The following is a 17,535-nucleotide window of genomic DNA, read 5'->3' on the forward strand; positions in this document are numbered from 1 at the left end:
AAATATTGATAATGAAATTCATTATGGAAGTTAATTCTCATAGGCATAAAAATAACATTTTATTGCCATCTAATAAGGATTTGTGCAGACAAAAAATTGTCATCATTCAGCAGTACAAAAGACCACATTTTCTTTCTTGCAAAAACAGGTTTGAAAACAATGCTATAGAAATTACTGTCTCATCCAAGATAATGCAACATACTACATCCAGAGGTAGAAACACCATCCATGTAGCAAAGAGAAATACGTTTAGCCAAAGGTCAAATCCAAAGGAATCGGGTGGAAATATTCCCCACTTACCAGCAGAAGAAAGTTTCATAATTCCACGCCACGATGTTGCAGCAATGCACTGGAGGCAGGAAAGGGACATACCCCAGGAAGCTCCTGCAGCGACAGCCATCTTGGCTGGGACCGCTCCTCTGTATGCAGATCAGAAGGCGGAGGAGGTTGATTCTCATTGGTCAAGCCAGTTGCCATCCCGTTAACCAGCCAATAGCAGCTTGAATCCCTCACGGCCTGGGCCGGCTGTCCTACGGGCCTTACTGGTCACGTTAGGTAAGTGAGGTCATTGTACAATCAATAACATAATTCAGCAATAGAGTTGGGTGATTTATTACTTTGAGGCCTACAGGCCAGTTGTAGGCTGCCACAGCTGTCCATCTCACTGGAGGTAATGAGCCTAGTGAAAATTCAGTGGCAGCTAGTGGAAATTGTTTCTTCCAAACAGAAAATTCAGAACAGATAAAATAGAAGTTGTATATGTTTAACAAAAAAGTATGCAGGGAAATACTAACATTAATATTAAATCTTCCCATTCAATAATAAGAGAGTTACAATTTCCTTGTGAATTTACAAATGCGGGTAAAGTTATTTCAGACTGAAAGTATTAGCAGGTTTATTCCCAAATCATAGCCTTGCCCCAAATCCTGTATTAGGATCTAAACTGTAACTCCACATCCTCTATGTTGATGCAATGTGGGGTGGGACTGGATGTACACACACCCTGTGAGCACAGGACCACAGCCAAGGCTGCCATTCGGATACAAACTCGTTCTGTAACAGCCACACAGGAAATATGAAAAAGGTGATGTCAGCTGAAATGGACTGTGAAACAAGCTTTACAAAAAGCAGTGTCTACGTCAGGAATGTTTGTTTTTAGGGTTTGCCTCAACATGCACACTGTTTGTTATTGCCAGTAACCCTGTACCAATTACTGCAGCAAGACAGTTCTATGCTGAAAACACAATCATCAAATATGTTCTCTGTTCTTCATTTCTCCTGTTCTCCACTGGACTTCCTAAATACTTGGAACTGCATTACCATCTTGCCTTTATATTAAATAGGAACATTCCCAGATACCACTTAGTAGACAACACCATTTCTATGATTTTGATTGCTGATAGGGTTTTTTTTCCTTTTTTTGCGGAGTCTTTTCTGCATAATTTATTAATGTGACTTCCATGAAATATTTAGAAAGGAGCAAAAGAAACTGTGCTTTCAAATGGAGCAGGTTCCTTTGAAATGGAAACTAACCTGGAATAGGTTGCTTAGAAGAATTACAGGCAGTGCAACAATGCCCTACACCCAGCAAATTGGAAGAATTTGTATCATAAGAAAAGTTTTAAAAGCTGCTACACAATTGCACCACTAAGAAGATGAGAAACCCAGATTTTTTTTTTCTTTCCATTTTTTAACTTGTGGGAAAATAATACAAAGAAATGGTCTGGTATCAGAATGCAGTATAGGAACACTGGAAACAAATATTAGGGCCTTTAAATGGACAGCACATTTTTTCCAGCCTTCCTAAAAGAGAGTGCTGTAAAGAACACATTCTAAATTACCCCAAAATTATTTTCTACATCTCTGTGATATATGAGACAAGTCAAGATAGCATCATAATTGTGAGGCAGACTAACATTCTGCTCCCATGACGGAAAATTCCGATAGCCTGAGACTTTTTAATTAGAGCACTGAATCTCTGCTGCTGTACCAAGTTTCTTCTACCAGTGCACAGCTGATTTAGTGACTACCCAGGCCTTTCCTGCATTTGTTAAATCAACGGCAAAGAATTTTTCAGGATTATTACTGAAATTCAATCTATTTAAGGAAAGCAACGGCATTTTCTTCCTCCTCTTTTGTAGAAAACAGTTTTATAGGTAATTAAATTGAAGTATGATTTTGGACACATTTATGTTACAGTGCTGTTGGCTGCTGTTGTTGCTCAAAGTGCAAGTGCTGTAGAGGGGCAAGAGATGCAGCTTCTCTATCCACGGAAGCGCTTTAGTGGTGATGACAAACAGGGAATTTTCTCCCACCCATGGCACAGATCATGTACATCAATGGCTGTCACACACTCAAGGAAGGGTTTTGCTCAGATGTTTCCTATAGTTGTGATGCTTCCTTTTTATGTGTGTTTTATTTTAAAACCAAATCTGTCTAGGAAATATAAAAAGATTCTAATATTATTTACTTGACTGATTATTCTTTTGGCAGCTAAACAGCCAGAAACCACAAAACACTGGCCTGTCACCCCAGCATTTGCTCAATTAGTAGACTATGAGCCAGAGTGACCTTTTTCTTCCATTTCTGCATGTGAAATGTGAAGCACATTCTCATGGAGAACAAGCAAATCCTTCAGCATCCTCTAAATATAGGTTTTTAATGGCTGCAATGATTGCCTTCTAGTGGAACTATTTCTGAGAAAATGGGGAAAAAGTGCAGTCAGCAAGATTCCATTTTACTTTCTCTAGATTTTTTTTCCAAGAAAGCTCAGGAAGAGGGGAGTGACTTATTACAGATTGAAGTAGATTTTCCTGAGGATGGTTATTTGGGGTATCCTCATCACAGTCTTGGCTGTAGATACTTTCAGATTTTATATGAAGCACTGTAATTCCAGAAACACGGGTGTGACTTAACATGAAGAAGCAAAGTAAAAATGTCTTGAATTCACACTTAAGGAAGAGCGGGCTTTGTACATATCTTTGCTTTTTTACATTGCCCTCTGTTAGCAGAATTATGTATTACTGTCTGCAGCCTAGTGAGGCAGCCTTACTTTTGCTCTGTGGCCCATTTTACACTTTACACACCACTTGCAATGGTACCATCCCAGTTTTGTTTTTCCTTAACTGGAAATAAAGCAACTCATTTTTAGCCTAGAAGATCTGGAAGGAAAACATAAGTCACATCTCTGGTATTTCTCAGTTCCTGTTTCCATTATTCCAATAATTCTCTGGCCAGCTGCAATTCACACACAAGGTTTCTTGTATGTCCTTGTATATTCTATATTGTATGTCTCTTGTATATTCTGCAGGATTCATGGAAGTAGGTAGGCAGGAAGAAGAGAGGAATACTATCTGTGCACCAGCTGAGCATCATCTTTTTTCAGACACTGGAGAAGTTTTGTGCTAATTCTCCCTGTGGACAGTATTGAACAAAAAACTGTGCTCCAGGAGCTCCATGTTATTATTGATGAGTTTGATAATAGCTGGTCAGAGATCAAAACTGTACTCTGCTGGGTGCTGCACACATTTAATCTCTGCTTCACATCTTTTATAAAGCACAAATCAACAGAGGGTGAGAACAGGAGGCAGCAGAGATCAGTGAGGTGGGCAGTACCATGGGACGTGGCCTGTTATCAGTACCCCTTCAGGCACCATTGCTAAAGAAAATGTTTAAAGGGGGTCAAAACTTTTTTATTCTGTTTTATAGATGGAAAAAGTTGTGGATAGTTAGCAATAGGGTGCACACCTACATTTGTCCTTTGCAGTCTCTGATCATTTGTACGTTGAGAGGCTGTTTCCAAGAAAGCACATCAACTGGAGACATCACTTCATTACCTGAAGAAACTGGTGAGTACCATCCTGCTCATGAAAATGGGACCTCTGGAGTTAGCACTGCAACAGGAAGATTTGGAACCACCAGCAGTGATCGCAGCTGAAGTTCTTCATCCCTATTTCCTGCAGACAGAGCATTCACATTAAGGGAGAAAGGCTGGAACGTATTACTTGACTGGGTCCCACTGCCAGAGCACAGCAGGAATGGAGGCCTGTGGTACCACAACCATGTCCAGGCACTTAGTGTTCTCCAAAACACCAGCTCTGGTGTCATGATAGCTGATGGTCATCATCAAATTTATGCAAAAATTGGGTGTAGAAGGTAAGATAAGATTGCCTCAAGCACCCTAGCGCTTTTGAAAAAATTAAACCTAGAAGAGAAATTTAACCTATGTACTTAGAGAGTTATGTTACCTTTGTGATTTTTGCTACTTTTTACATGCAAGCCAGAGTAATGCCCTATTTCCTATCAACAAGTAAGCCTGAACTAACAGAATTAACTATGGGGGCGAGACCTAATTGCAGTCTGCAAGTTCCTCATGAGAGGAAGAGGAGGGGCAGGGACTGATCTCTTCTTTGTGGTAACAGTGACAGGGACTGAGGGAATGGCATGAAGTTGTGTCTGGAGAGGTTTAGTTTGGATATGAGGAAAAGATTCTTTACCCTGGGGCACTGGAACAGGCTCCCCAGGGAAGTGGTCACAGCACCAGCCTGATAGAGTTCAAGGAGCATGTGGACAGCACTCACAAGCACAGGGTGGAATTCTTGGGGTGTCCTGTGCAGGGCCAGGAGATAGACTTTGATAATCATTGTGGATCCCTTCCAGCTCAAGGTATTCTGTAATTCCATGACTCATAATATAAGGGCAGTCTTTTGTCAATATGTACCACTCTGTGTCTTTGGCAGCAGCCTGTGCTTGTGTTAGTGCAGAGAGACTGCAGAATCACAGCCTCAGCTTTACCCACCTTCCCCCCTGTATTGTTGGTGAAGAAAAAAGAGAAACTTCAGTCCATGGCTTGAAGGCACACCCTCTACATCACCTTTATCTCCACAGTCCCATGTGTCAGATTGATGGAAAATATTGAATATTTTCATAAATCCTGTCATAACATCATAATTTGTATCCTCAATCTCAAGAGCCTATAAAAATAAGAGCAGCAAGGTTGTTCTGTACTATCTTGCCCCTTCCCTAGGTTAGCCTGGTAGTGACTGGGTTTCCACACCTATGCTTTCCACCAACAAAAATATCAGCAGAACTTGAACAATTTCCTTTGTGCCTGAGAACAAAAAACAATACAAAATATTCCTTTTTAAAAAACTTTTTATTCATGGCTCAAAGTTGACTTCTGTTCTCATGTTGTTAAGGAAACAAAACACTAAACCAAACAAAAGTCAAAGGAATCTTTCCTTTTTTCCCTAGGACATCTTGAGTGTTGACTCCTCTTGGTCACTGGCTCCTCCAAAAGAGACAACTGGCTCCAGGTGCTTACAATTACTCTAGTTAATCATCTCCCTTTGTGCTATCACCTCCCCTGTCCTTTCAAAATAGAGGGTTGTTTCTTTCATCGTAGGTTGCATACTACAAACATGAATCTAACACATCTACAGTTTATGCTAAATAGAGATTGCAAAATTATACATGGAAAATCCTTAATGATGTCTGCTGTACAGGAATCATTACTTCTGTGCAGTACATTGAAATAGGCATTCACAGAATCACAGAATAGGTAGGGTTGGAAGGGACCCCTGGACATCATCCCGTCCAACCCCCCTGCCAAGGCAAAGACACCTACAGGAGGTGACACAGAAACACCCCCAGCTAGGTTTGGAATGTCTCCAGAGAAGGAGGCTCCTCAGCCTCCCTGGGCAGCCTGTTCCAGTACTCTGACACCCTCAGCGTAAAGAAATTTTACTTCATGTTGAGCTGGAACTTCTTGTGTTTTATGTAATGGCCTTTGCTCCTTGCCCTGTTACTGGGGACCAATGAAAAGTCTGGCACCCCTCTTGGCACCAGTTTTGAGGTATTTATGCGCATTAATGAGATCCCCTCTCAGTCTTCTCCAGACTAACCAGCTCCCACAGTCCCTCCTAATAAGAGTGATGCTCCAGACCCCTCACCGTCTTTGTGTTCCTTCACTGGACCTTCTTTGGTAGCTCCTTGTCATTTTTGTCCTAAGGAGCCCAGAACTGAGCACCGTACTGCAGGTGAAGTCTCACCAGGCCTGAATAGAGGGGCAGGATCACCTCCCTCAACCACCCGGCCACATTCTTCCCAATGCACCAAAGAGAACCACTGGCCCTCCTGGCCACAGGAACACACTGCCACCTCATGGTTAACTTGCCCCCACCAAGACTCCCAGGTGCTTCTCTGCAGAGCTGCTCTCCAGAAGGCCATCCCTCAAACTGTGCTGGGATTTGGGGTTATTCCTTCCCACATGCAGAACCCTGTATTTTCCTTTGTTTAACCTCATTAAATTTCTCTCTAATTCTGCAGCTTATCAAGGTCCCACGGAATGGCAGCAGAGCTTTCAGGTGTATCAGTAACTCCCCCTGGTTTTCCATCACCAGGAAATTTCCTGAGTATTGTTCTTTGCTCACAATACAACAATCCTTAATATTCCTGAAGTAAGACTGGTATTACCAAGGCTTTAACTTTACTCAGGTCAGGTTCACTGACATGAAAGGAAGTATTTCTGAGAACATGAGTGGGAGTTAGATGATAGTTAATTAAAGAATGCCCTAGAGTTGTGTGAGCTTTTGCTTTTAGTAGTGCCATAAAAAAAAGAAGATAAAAATTCAGAAACACAGTTTGGATAGCCCTAAAGTTTTAGGTTCCTGAACAAAAATCTTCTTACAGGATTTCAGAACTATAGAAAAGCACTGCGCAAACTGGGAGGATTTTTATGCTGACATAATGGTTACACTGGGAATAAAGAGCAAAACAGAAGTTGTGAAAGCTTGCCAATCCTAGCAGAGGAACTAATTTCAGCAATAAGAGGAACTAAAACAGAGGGAACTGAAATAATTGGATTTCCTTAATTGCAACTGCTTCTAAATAACAACAGGCATGGAAATTTTCAGTAATTTTGTAGGAGGAATAACCTGTGAATGGCAAAAGCATTCTCTTTAATGCACACAGCTGGCAAGAGAAGAGGCAACCTGTTCCACACAAATCATGTTCATTCTACCTGCAAACTGCCTTAAAAATCCAGACCCTTTTTCATTGGTAAAGCTTTGGTTCAGATTTGCATTGTCTCATCCCTACATCAGAAGCTTCCTCTTCCTGATTTCTATGCATCTACTTTCTCTCCCTAGAAAACTAATGCATTGCAGAAAAATGGATCTTGCTGATTTATCACCTCTAGTATTTTCATACTCTGCATCCCTCATCTACCTCTACTGGATCAAATCTTTTCCATGTTATTACTCCCTTCCATTAAAGCACACACTGCTCAGTGCTTGCTTGCAGTTGACCAAGAAGATGGTGACTTTCCAGCTGCTGGTGCTCTCCAATACTGCACTACTACTTCTTCTTTTATCACATTCCTTTTGGAAATGAGAAGCTTCCTGTAAAGAGAATCGACAGTCACTTCAAATTTTTGCGTAAGACTTACTGATGCCTTCTGATAAACCTAACAGCTGACAGTGACCCTTTATGCTTATTCCAAACTCTCAAGCTCAGCTGGATGCTACCTTGGTTTTACATCTGCTCATTTTCTTATCACCTAATGAAATTACAAGATCTGTGAGGTGAGGGCAGGGCTTTCTTTCCTACAGTTCAAACACAGTTATCAGATAAGCAGTTCAAGCCTTTTAGAGGCGTGTGCTCAAGATCTTGGTTTATGTAAAGTCTGGGACATATATGGCTGAAATCCAGCTTCCTCACGTGTCCCAGAAACTGCTGAGCCTGTATTTAGTTTTGAAATCATCCCTGGTTTTCCCCTTCAATTGCGAGGAAGTGGCATGCTTCCTGGCCAGGTTTGCTGCCTGGGGGAGGTAGGAAAGGATCCCTGTGATGCCTTCTGCATGCAGTCACTTTTTGATATCCTTTGTCTCATTCTATGAGAAAAAAATAGAGTACTTAAAAGGTTCAGGGACAAAAAGTGACAGTGCTGCATTACAACCCACTTGATTAGGCTGATAGGTCTAAGGTTTTGTTCCCTTCTGTCTTCAGTCATCAGCTGCAGCACTGCAGGGTTCATCACAGTGAGAATCTCTTCAGTGCACCTTTTTATTCATGAAGAATCACCCCAGGGCAACCTCATGGAAAATCAATAGTTGTATGGTTGTACACAGAATACAGGTGTGTGCACTCGGTTTTGTTCCCGGTGCAAAAAAAGCCAAATTGCAGTCCTCAGTCTTATCACCAAAGAAGACAGCTGTGCTGCAGAGTGTGACAGCAGGAACAAAGAAATTACTTTTGTGGGATACACGGGACTAGGTTTCTAGGTAGTTTCGACTTCTCCCTTTGTGGTGTTTTCAATCTTTTGGGGTGGATATTAAAGGCTGCCACTAGATAGATATAGATATAAATATAGAATTTGTCACCAGGTGATAGTTCTCATGTGACCAAGGCAAATAGGCAAATTTCCTAATAAAAGTGAAGATTTTTAATTTAAGTATTCTCACTATTATTTGTGGAAGACTCAGTGCAGCTGCACAGCAAACCACTACTCATCCATTGTCCCCTGACACCAACAGTTTTCAAAGAAACAGTCCCTCAGAAGGCGCTCTCATATGATTTAGAAAGGAAATAACAAATACATGCAACTAAATAAAAAATAATTGGATGAGCGTGTGCATGATCCTTGCAGGATAATTTTGTTTAGTCGTGATAATTTTAATTAGTCAGGGACCAACAGCAGACTATATGACACTGTGAAATCATAGAGAAAAAAGTGGGTCTGTAGGTGTCCGTTGGAAGTAGATTTGTCTGTTTATTAAATTCTCTGTGTGTGTGTGTGCACAAGCAAACATGTAAAGCCATAGACTGTAAAGAAGGAAGGAGTTAAGCAGAGAACAGAAAATAGCAGGAAGAGGCAGGAGGAGGGATGCAGCAAAACATCAATTCAGAAATGAAAAAGAGGTTCAAAAGCAAGAGAAGAAAGGCCAGCAAGAAAGGATTTGGACATCAAGCAGCAAAGGCCACTTCTCAACAAGCGGTGACAAATTGCTCAATCTCCTTCCTTTCGACTGAAAGGAACTGATGGCGGGGGCATTGGGGAGCAGGAGATACACCCCATACAGACGTGACAGAGGCCACAAGATCTGAGTCCAGAGCACTTGCACATGCAGGTCACTGCACAGTGACACACCACTGACAGTCATCAAAAGAAAACTATTTACTTTAGAGATTAGCCCTGGAAAATGGGACAACCATCCAGGGACTCAATGGCCTATGACAAAAGCAATGTCATTTCTCATTACTTGACTCTTTCACAGAGTAATTAATCTTTTCAGAAAACTTCTAGGCGAGAAACTCTTAGATTCATCTCCACTTATCTTCACTGGAGAGATTTTCACTGGGCAAGGAGCCCAAGTGATCTGAAAGAGTGTGGCCCCTCAGAAATCACAGGCTGCTCAAGATGACTGAAGGTGGCAGAAGTAAGCTCTTGCTATGTTGAATCCTGCCTGACCTCAGAGGAAGCTCTTCCTTTTTAACAGCCTCCTCTTCATTTTCTGAGGCTTAAATTATCACTGTGTATTTCTTTCTTAGAAACATTTTAACACTGACATTATATGGCAATGTTAAAATTGGAATGTCATTTCAGGAAAACCTATAGCCAGCCATGAAAGAAAAATACTACAAATAAAGAAGTCAACATGAAAAACTCCTTAGGAATAACACAGACTTACCTGTAAATAATACAAGTAAAGGTTTAATAGAAAATAGTCACAGAGAAAGTAAGCTATGAGAAAGCTGATAAGGAAAATTTGCAAGGCTATATGTGTAGATACTGAGGAAGCACAAGGACCTCATGGTGTGACATGCGTAGAACATACAGATTTAAGCATACCTCTATAGCAGTGAATTTGGTAACATCAATATTAAGCTGCTACGGAGTTTCCCTCTTTACCAACATCTACCCAGTAGCTGCCATTTCATACAAATCAGTTGCTTTCAGTGATCTAAAAACTAAGCAAAACAGTATTATGTTACTTTCTGGAATTGGTGCAAATACCAAAACCAAACTGTATTTGGAAAAAGATTTTTTTATGAAAATTTCCTTTTCTCCATCCTCTTTTTCCAATCAGTTTTACCTTTGATGCTTAGTTAGAACATCTGGATCCCTTGCTTCTCTCGCTGTCAAAAAACCAAGGAAATACTGCCTGTAATTTTTCAAAAGACTTTATCAAAGGATATTTCATGTAATTTCTTAGGGAAAAGTGGGGTCTTCTCTTTATGCCCATGAACACTGGGCATCTGGCAAGACATGGCTGAACTTGGGCTGCAGGTTTTTGCTTTTCAGAACCAGTTATGTTTCCCAGGGCAGCTCGAGGAGTAGTGCTTGGGTGTAACCCTTGGCTCCCAGGCAGGCTTTTTGTGTTGGGCTCCACTGAGCAGGTACATTTATTCCTCTTTGTTCAACTAGAACAGTCTTTAGCTGGACTGCTTAGGGGTTCCACATAAAATAAGGCACCGTACCTGGGACAGAATTCAGGAGTCACTGATGTCAAGACCACCTTTTGTCATCTTTTCAAGTCACCTAGAAAAGACCTCCAGAATTCCCTCTGCTGCATGATGCCAACTGAGGACTTCAGCAAGAGTGACATTTCCTTTAAAGACTGCATCAACCAATATTCCTTTGCATTACTTTCTTACAGTTAGAGTTCTTGTCTTTCTTTTTCTTCTTCCTTTTTAAAAATTTTTTTAACCAGATGCGCTGGAAACAGGGTGACATTTAAAACACAGCTACCATTGGGGCAGTGTTTCAGCGTAGGAGGATATACCACACCTCTTCACTGTACCCCTGTGTATTGTTTTATTCTTCAAAAGGCCAAAAGGCAGACAGCAGTAAAAGAAGATCAGCTGCACAAATGCGGTAGTGACACAAGTTGCTTAAGTGGAGCCCTTCTGACCACTATTTTCTTCTGCTTTCTGATTTTAACTCTTTCCCAGGACAGGCATCTTCCTAGTACAGATCTAAGTGCTTTAATATGATATAATCCATGTCCTCCAAATTGTCCCCAGGAGCTATTAATTGTCCAGAAGGCTATTAAGTGATATGATCATTAAAAGTGCATGACAGCCTTATACAAGGCAGAACACTGGGGAGTATCAAGACTTAAAGAGCTTCTGAACATCCTCCCTGACTTAAAAAGCACAAAGCCAGGGGAAGAGAAGGGAAACTAAAGAATCTCCCAGATAAACTCATCCATTGTTTTGGTCTTTTTAGTTGAATCACTTCTACCCATTATTTACTCCCCACCTTAGCTGCTGGTCAGGTCTGGTAAACAAAACAGATGACTCCTTTATACATATAAGTGGAGATTAGATTGCTGAAGCAAAATTTGAAAAAAAATAATTAATTGTTCTGGCTTAGGGATTGCCAGAAGAAACCTGGGTGCTCCAGGCCTGCCCTGCTCTCAGCAGCACGGAATGCAGCAAGGATGAAGCACCAGCAAGTAGCTCAGGGAAGAATTAAACAGCCTCTTCACTGTGCTTGGGATTTAGGTTTTGCCCATCTTACAGGGATTCTTTCTGCAGACAAGGCACTTGTGTCCCAGACTGGTTCTTCATAGTTTCTATTGGTAGATTCAAGGCAAAAACATTCTGAGCTTCACAGTGGGCAGAGCTATTATGGATTCAAGCCAAAAACAAAGCTGGAGGAAAGTGAAACAAGTTCACCCTAAATGAGATTAATCATATCCACTGCTGATACAATTGTTTTCTTACTGAACACACAGCTTTCAAACTTAAAGACCATCTTTTCTAAACCCTAAGCCATGTATGCTGAGAGCCACTGGACAGGCTTTTCTTGGAGTGCCTAGAGAAAAAGAAGGACATGTCTCTGTTAGACAGACCTCAGCTGCATGTGCAGCTGGGATCTAAGGCAGCTTTCCATTACTGACCTTTGGTTGCACCCTTTCTCCTACAGAGTGGGACTTGCCCAGCAGACCCCTCTGGCACTGCCACATTGCATTTGAACCGCATGAGACATCACCAAAAGCTCTCTCAGCTTAGCAAAGAGCCAAAATCAGTTTAAATACCCCAGAAAATTAGCAGCAGGTGTGCAAAAAGAGATAGTACTTTATAAGGCATAGATAAAACTATGGGGTTTGTAGGATTGATGAAGCAGGGTAGCTACATCCTGTGGATTCAAATATCTCTTCCCAACACATAAAAAAGAGGAGTAGCCAAAGTAAGGGCACTGCTTGTATTTTCATTCTGCAGTGGCACTCAGATTACATCTGTTACTGACATTTGATAATGACTGCTAAATTGTGAAAACTGAAAACTGAAAATATGAACTTGTTGTAGGGTTTTACTTTGTTTTGTTGCCTTTTTTTTTTTTTTTTTTAATTTGCTCACAGTACTGAGTATTCTGAGGTTTGGCTCTAGAAAAAAAATTCTCTTTTCCTCAAAAGGATATATCCTTTATATAGGATATAAAGGATAGTCAGGGAATTTTTACCATGGGAAAATTATAGTTTGGAGAGTGTGGGGGTTTTTTTTGGGAACAGATTCAGCATCACACAGTGAATCACAAAAGAAATCTGTGATGTGAGGATGAGAAATGGGGATGTATAGGCAACATTACCTGCTGTGTCTTGTCGTGCGATTCTCTTCACCGTACACAGTACCTATGGATAATGTAAGAATCTCATCTTAACTTCGGTCTGCTCCTCACCTCTTCCATCACATGTTCACAAGTGATGCCTGGGAAAAGCTCAGCAACAGGAGCCATTCTTGGAGTGAATTGGTCTTCAAGTGCTAGAAACAGTTAAATCTACAGAAACAGGAAGGAACAAGGGAGACCCTCCCACAGAGAGGGATAATTTTTGCCAGTCTGCTGGCAAATCCTGAATAATGAAGATGTTAATTTATGTAGCCTCAAAGATTTTTGTGGATGTGCAGTTTTCCTTTGTGGCATTAGCCATGGCTCAGGCAGACTGAATAACACCTAGAGCCTCAGCTCTGCTGAGAGCTTGAGATCACTTATCCTTTTTGCTTCCTTATGCTTCTCACTGCAGGTCCTCAGCAAAGAATGTCAGGGCTGCACATGATCACCCGTAAGTACTGAGTTGATCTGGATCAGGCCGTGGTGGTTTTGGCAGATTAGCCAGAGTACACAGCCTAGAAAGCTTTTAATGCTGGTTTTGTGTGAACAAACAACGACAGCATGCTAATACAATGGTGTAATACAACAGTATTACCAGTTAATGTAACAGTATTACAAGTTACAAGTTAAACATACTGCTTTTAAACAAATCTGAATCTTCAGAGGGAGTTTACAGTGGATCACTGCTGTGTTTCATGCAACTAGAAGCTCTCCAATTTCAATTTAGAAATTTGAAAGTTGGATTTACTAATCAGTAGATGGCCTCAGCTGAACTCTTGAAAGTGAATCTGCTCAATTTACTGCAAGCCACCTGGTACACTTCTATTAAGTACATCAGTAGACAAGTATGTTTTGATGAGAGTGGAATTTCCGTAGTTGCTCTCCCTCTTGCTTCAGCAGCAGACACAATCCCAATAGGGTAAAAAAGGATGAGCATATGGCTAAATCCATTACTGTTGTTCTTATAGTATTTAACCTCTGTCCCTGGGCTTGTTTAAATGCAATTTGTGATGTACCTTCTCTTTTTCCCAGCAAGGACTACTGAGATGGAACATGTACACAGGCTAAAGCTAAAAGAGATTCAGTGGAAAAGAGGAATTCAAACTGAGGATGCATGTGTCAAGGGACAGGAAATATTCTGTGCCTCATAGGAAGATAAATATGCAGCTGAGAGTCAATTTTGTAAGAGTTATAGGAAATAGCAGTTCTGGGGCCTGTTACCACAACTACCTCAAGAAAAGAAAAGAGTGCTCCATGTCAGAAAGCAATAATAGGAAGGGGAGGTGTCTCCTGGTGTGAGTAATGCTTGCAGAGACAGTTGGCTCACAAGCAGCCAGAATGCAGAAGTCTTCTGCTGTTCCTGCAGTCAGGTGGATAAACAATGGACAGCTGATTGCAGCTGACACTCAATCTCAGGAGACTGGGAAATTCACTGGGAAAGCAGTAGGATTAGGCTTTATAAGTACATGGAAGAATTAGCCTCATTTTAAGGCTAAACAGCAAGTGTGGTTGCCAATAAAAGAACTAAGAAAAGCAAGTAATGAGAACATTATGGCTGATGTACAGAATGTCCATTGTGGCTGACCAGCAGGGCAGGACAAGCCACGGGCTTGCACAATGAATTAAGTACCAGATTTCATTTGAAATACAGGGGTGAAGAGAATAGCAATCAGGAAGTGTCCATTTTCTCCCAGAAAGGATTGCTCTAAAGACCCTCTGTAATTTTAAGGAGAGAATTTCCAGGACAGTAGACTAAGTTTAGAAGCAGTGCCCTCTGTGCCTGACCAAGCACAGTATTCATGACATGGAATCTGGCCAAGGCCAGGCAGAGCTGCAAAGAAAGTGCACCAAAACTTCTTCTCCAAAGCTGCTGCCAACCCAAAGTCACTGAGCTGCGTACTAGTTAAAGTTAAGAACTTAAATCCCCAAAACATTATATATCCATTGAAGAAATAAGAACCACTATTTATATATCCACAAGACCAGCTACTGTATAAGGCTCTCACAACTTGTAAAGCTTTTAAAACAATTGGTTCACAGCAGAGGCTGTAAGGTGAGGATAGACTCAAAACTGGAATATATAAAACAAAATTTAAAAAGCATGCTATGAGCACAACATAGATTTTGAAACACTACATAATTTGCAACATGAATAGTAACACTTCTGTGTCCCAACAGGAGTCTGAGGAACAGCAGCTCTGTTTTAAAACTAATGGTCTACAGCGTACACGAATGGCCACACACACACATGGGTAGAAATGAAGACATACTTTCTGCTCTTAGGCATGAAGCAATTCTTTTGCAGACTGAAGTGAATACAAAGCCTGCTCACAAGAAATCATCACAAGTGCACCAGTCAGAGAATGTTCATGTCAGAGCACAGGACAGAGCACAGTGGCACCTGGGCAGACCTCTGACTGCAGCAGACACACATGGCAGGCACTGCATCCAGGTGCACTGCTGGAGGCCTGCAACAATATTTCCCCAATGGACTTTCACTGAGCTAAAACACTACCAAGAATCATAGTTTAAGGTTGGAAGTGACCACAGTGGGTTGAATTTCAGGTTCTTCTCTACCCATCTCTCCAGCCTGTTGAGGCACTTCTGAAGGGCTGTACAGCCCTCTGAGGTATCAGCAGCTCCTCCCAGCTCTGTGTCATCAGTGAACTCATTGAGGAGCCCTCTGCCCCTTCATCCAAGTCATTGGTGAGCAGGTTAAACAATACTGGGCCCAGTGTTGAACCATGGGGGACACCACTGGTGACAGACCTCCAGCAAGACCCTGATCATGTCCCTCTGGAATCTGTCATTCAGCCAGTTCTCAATCCACTGTCCACTCATTTAACCCACACCCCTTGATTTTGCCTATGTGGATGCTGTGAGAGACAGTGCTGAAAGCCTTGCTAAACCTGAGGCAGACAATCACACCCCAAGGTTGGCCATGTGGTCAGGAGTAATTGCCACACAGACTGCTCTCCTGGCTGTAAGTAGCTGTCTAAGCAAGGTCAAATTTCCATTGGAGGCATAAAGTATGATCCAGGTTCGTTACTTCCTCCTTGGCACATCAGCAATTTCTAGGCACACCACCAACTATACTGGACTCAAGACTAACTACTGATTCTTCTCAAAGGAGCAAGGTATTACTTATAAGGTATATACTTGAAGATCTACTGCCAGTTCTTCAGCATTGCTGCTTTGAGCTTCACAATATTCCAAATATAATTCATCTGAAGAGGCAATCCATTTGCCTCCTGTATTTCACATGAAGAATCATCAAAAGCTTAACACAGAATATCTCAATTCTAGCAGCTGTTGGTATGTGTGTAATCCTGAACTAAATCCCAGACAAATTTTCATCTGATCTTTCAGGTTCTTTACATGATTTTTGAAGTACATTTTTGACATACATTTGAAGTACATTTTTTCCAGTGGATCCCAGCAAGACATGACACTGATGTTTTAAGTAACTTTCCCGATAGCATTTTATGGCAGAACTGTCCAAGACAAGAACATTAGTGATACAAGTAGTTTCTAAATCAGTGAAGTGCTGTTCTACAAAAAATTCCCTTTTTTTCCCCCTTTAGAAAATAGTCTCTTTATCCTTTCTGATTTTTTAAGAGTCTTTTCTGTTTCAAAGTCCATTTATGCAAGGTGTTTGTCAAAGCTTGTTACTTGCTTGATATCCATGGAAATACTACGTGTTATTAAAATCAGGTCAACACTGATTTAATAGTCTCTCAGGGGAAGTTTTATGTTTGATATTAATCTCCACCACTTCTGGCAATAGTAGCCTTATTTAAGATCAGTGCCTGAGGCAAAAAAGGAAGGGAAAGCTCTTTACTCTGGAGACATCTGGAGTGGAGCCTCCCCCATCCTCTACAGAGAGCTTTGCAGTAATATTGAGGAGAGATGAATGAAAGGGCCTAATGAAATGTTAAGGAGAGACAATTTTTTTTTTTTTTTTTTCTGATATAGTTTTGGCAGTCCTTTGATTTAAATAAGAACAAACCACCTATGGCCAAACTGGAGACTTATTTTTGAAGAGTCCTTGGGACAATGTGCTGCAATGTTAGTATCTCTTCAAAAAGCCTAAAGTTGCTGAATTGGTGCTTAAAATCTTTCAAGTGGGAAAGACATTACCCTCTGCATACTCTAATGATTAAATACACATTGACTACATGTACAACAGACTTGGAGAGGGGTGTATGGATAGTACAGCTGCCTTTGTGGGTTTCCCCAAATAATGAAAAAAATTAAGTAACCACATTTCATAAATTAAGCATTTATCCCAGTCATCTCCTTTGTTGTTGTTTTTCTTTTTTTGCTTAGCAAGATGTTATTGAGCCAACTGACTCCTGTTTGCATGCTGGAAACATTAACCTATTGCACACTAGGAAATCTGGTATAATATTAAAAAGCTTATGGTTGGAGAGGTTTCAACCATAATATGGTATCACCTGCTATTATCAACTGATCTGTTGCTGTAAAAAAAGAGAATCAGATCATTATGATCAGAAAGCTTAGACTGATTTTCTGCATTTCTCAAATTGTGTCTCAGTAGTGGGTCACTTAAATTTGCCACTTTTCCCTGTTGTTGCCAGTCTAGTCATGGAAGAACAGTTTTTCTTAACTATATCATTGGCAGCAAGAATAGAAGTGTGTTTCCGAGAGTAACAATGGTTCTATGTAGACTTCAACAGACTGGCAACAAAAGCCAGAATCCCATAGAGAGGCAAACTTCTCAACAAAGAGTCTTTAAGACAGGGCAAATAAAGAAAGAAAAGGGACCACTTCAGAAAAAAAAGAATCAAGAAATTATACACTATTCTGTCACGTCTAAAAATTGTGTCTGAAGCACCTTTGTAAATAGGCCTGTATATACCATGACTTCATACCTTCAGTCAGCTCGTCTGTCGATA

This window comes from Serinus canaria, chromosome 4 (genome assembly GCF_022539315.1).
Source record: "Serinus canaria isolate serCan28SL12 chromosome 4, serCan2020, whole genome shotgun sequence".
NCBI lineage: Eukaryota > Metazoa > Chordata > Aves > Passeriformes > Fringillidae > Serinus > Serinus canaria.